This window comes from Pinus tabuliformis, chromosome 4_2 (genome assembly GCF_031772625.1).
Source record: "Pinus tabuliformis cultivar Carrire ecotype Pingquan chromosome 4_2, CPIR1, whole genome shotgun sequence".
Classification (NCBI taxonomy): Eukaryota; Viridiplantae; Streptophyta; class Pinopsida; order Pinales; family Pinaceae; genus Pinus; species Pinus tabuliformis.
This window is the reverse complement of record NC_142304.1, coordinates 1,078,860,939-1,078,864,644: the sequence shown is the minus strand read 5'-3', so window position 1 is coordinate 1,078,864,644 and position 3,706 is coordinate 1,078,860,939.

Here is a 3,706-nt window from a genome sequence, read left to right as displayed (position 1 = left end):
AATTCTCTTCTTATCCCATGTTCTTCACAGAAATCGAAAAATTCATTTGAAGTAAATTCCCCACCTCTGTCGGATCTGAGGCACTTAATTTTGTGACCTGATTCATTTTCAACCAAGGCTTTGAAGGATTTGAATTTTTCGAATGCTTCATCTTTGTGCTTCATAAGTCCTAACCAAACAAACCTGGAGAAATCGTCAATGAATAATATCAAGTATTCTTCTCCTCGAGGTGTTCTTTTCCTGAAAGGACCGCATGTATCTGTATGTACTAGTTCAAGAGGCATGCTAGCTGAACCTTCTTTCTCTGGAAAGTTAGTTCTGGTTTGTTTTCCAAACTGACATGATTTGCATATAGTGTTGTCAGGAATTTTGATATCTGGAAGATCGCGAACTGCCTAATATTTGCATGCTTTCCTTATTTGTGAAAAGCTTAGATGTCCCAACCTCCGATGCCATAACCAATGCTCATTATCCTTGCTCAGATAGCATTGTTGTTGTCCTTCTTCAAATATGTACAGATTATTTGGAGTTATTTTGCCTGTGATCACTGTTTTACCTGTATCAAGATCACGAACAAGACATCCATTTGATCTGAATATAACCTCGGTTCTTTGATCACACATCTGGCTGACACTTAGAAGATTATGCTTCAATCCATCAACATACAAAACATTTCCAGCCTTGACCTTTTCTTTTAACTGAGCAATGCCTTTTCCTTTTATAGTTGCAGGAGTATCATTTCCAAAAGAGACTTTCTTTCCTTTTTCTAGAGCAGAATATGACTCAAGCTTTTCTTTATCACCTGTCATATGCTTCGAACATCCACTGTCAATGTACCATAGATTTTCCTGTCCCTCTGCATAAAATGCTATCCCACATCTTTCTGTTTGTGGTTCCTTTATTCTCCATGTTTTGGTGCTTGAGGCTTGTTCCTTTTTCTGCTGAAACCTGCTCCTGCATTCAGAGTCTTCATGACCAAAGTTATTGCAAATAGAAAATTCAACTTCATTTTCAAGAACCGAAAAGTTGTTATAGGTCCTTTTTGTAATCCCGATCATACTTCTTTGTTTTTGAGCTTCCCTAGTCATGATTGTTTTATATGCAACACATTGAGCTGCTTTGTGACCAAAGTTATGGCAAGAAAAGCATTGTCCATTGAAGAAACTTCTGCGGTTATCGAATCTACCAGCCAATTGATTGTAATTTCTATTGTCATCTATTCTTGAACCAAATTGAGAAGATTTTACCTGTGGCTGGTTGTAGCTTTTGTTCACCCTTAAGATGGATTGCCCCTGATAATTTCTTTTTGTAATTCGTCCCTGCTTTACCTGATGATCTTCATTGTGCTTTTCCTCATTTCTTCTTGCTGCATCAAGATAACTTTTTGAGGTGGATGCTTGAGAAGTTTCTCCATTATAACCCAGACCTGTCTTGTTTAGTGGAGACCGCTGCACATTGATAATCTCATCCAAAGTTTCAGATCCTTTGACAAACTTGAGATTAATAGCTTTTGTTTTCTCAATCTCTTTTCTAAGACCAACAATTTCACCTTCTAATTTTTCAAGATGTTTTTCCTTTTCATCAATTTGAAATTGTAGAGTACCAATGATCATGTTCTTTTCTTCTATACATCTCTTGAGTCTAGTAATTTCATCATAAAGGTTATCCACATCTATAGCATCCATATAATCATCATCTTCAAATGCCATTAACAACTTATATTCATTACCTTGTTCATCTTCATCACTGTTTGATAGACCATCACTATCTTCATGAGTGTAGTAGCTTTTCTTATTAGCGTTCTCTTTCTTGTTCCATCTAGCAGGTTCCTTTCCTTTATCTTTATAAGGACATTTTGCAGCATAATTACCTACTCTTCCACAAGCAAAGCATTTAAAAGGTAACTTACCTCTGAACATTCCAGAACCCCTTTGAAGATTTCTGACAAAATTTGATTCTTCTTCCTCTTCTTCTGGGACGTGGCTTGCTTCATAATAATCTCCTTTGCCTGATGCCTTGAAAGCAGCTTCTCTTCTGTCTGATGGACCTCCCTTTCTCCTTTCATAAGCAGTTAGAATTCCATGTAGCTGAGACATAGTAAGAATTTGTAGATTTTCCTTTTCTTCTATTGCAGATACTTTAGATTCAAACTTGGGGGACAATGATCTTAGAACCTTTTCAACCACAATAGCCTCTTTTATTTCTTCACCCAAATTTTTCATACAATTAACAACCTCATCTACCCGAAGAAAATAGTTAGCCACACTTTCATCATTATACATTTTGAGAGTCTCATACTGAATTCTGAGAGTTTGAAGTTTAGCACGCTTTACCTGTTCATCTCCTTCATAGCTCGTGACAATTTTGTCCCATATCTCTTTTGCGGATTTATAGTGCATTACCTTCATGAATTCTGATTGAGATATACATCCTAATAGAGTACTGACTGCTTTCGCATTTGTTTCATACTTCTTTTTCTCGGCTGCATCTGTAGGAGTAGCTGAAGGAAAATCGTAGCCTGTCTCTACGATGTCCCAAACTTCTGTACCAAGAGATTGAAGATAGGCAGTAACTCTTACCTTCCAATAATTGAAGTTTGTCCCATCAAAAACTGGTGGCCTGATTGATGCTTCTCTCTCGTAGTTGCTCATGATGAACGATCTACCTTCAAGCGATCAAGCTTCTCTGAAGGACCTGCTCTGATTCCAATTGTTGGAAATAATACTGAGAGGGGTTAATAAATATTCCTTATTTGTTCTTTGAATTAGTTTTGCATGTCAGTACCATAAAATAATGAGCATGAACAAAGAAAACAGATAGTCACACCAAAGAACACAAGATGTAAGGTGGAAACCCAATGTGGGTGAAAACCACCTGCTGCAATATGTCTCTATCTTCTTTCAAATTAGAAACTCCTTTTACAATGGTTTTGTACTGGTGCAGTCCTTTACCAGTATGCAGGCTGCAACCTGCAGAGAGCTACAACTCTCTCTCGTTTTCCAGTCTCTCCTGGAAGGGAGCTACCACCCCCTACTTCTTTTCTTACAAGGACCACTTTTCATAAATTTTCAAACTGGATCCATAAGCATCAAATGATCATCAAGTATAACAGAATCACCCAATCAACTGTAGTAACCAGATCAACAATAATAGGACCAAACCCAGAACACAGCAATGATAAACAAAGATTTTAAGAGAAGTAAGCACCCTGTTCAACTGCTCGCCTGCTTACATAAGCACCCTGCTCAACTGCTTGCCTGCTTACAGTAAGCACCCTGCTCAACTGCTTGCCTGCTTACAGTACGCACCCTGCTCAACTGTTCGACTGCTTACGTACGCACCCTGCTCAACTGTTCGCCTGCGTACCTCGCTCTGAGTCCATTGAACTACCTGCGGACCTCCGCACCTGCAACCCTTCTGTGCCTGCGTACCAGCGCACCTGAAACCCTTCTGTGCCTACGTACCGGCGCACCTGAAACCCTTCTGTGCCTGCATACCGGCGCACCTGAAACCCTTCTGTGCCTGCGTACTGGCGCACCTGAAACCCTTCTGTGCCTGCGTACCGGCGCACCTGAAACGCTTCGTTCCTGCGTATGCACGCACTTTTATTTCACTGTACCTGTGTACCTTCAGGCATAGATGATTTCAAGACTTCAGAAATAACCCAGACAGTCAGATCTACAGATCTGAACATGCGCCGAAGAGA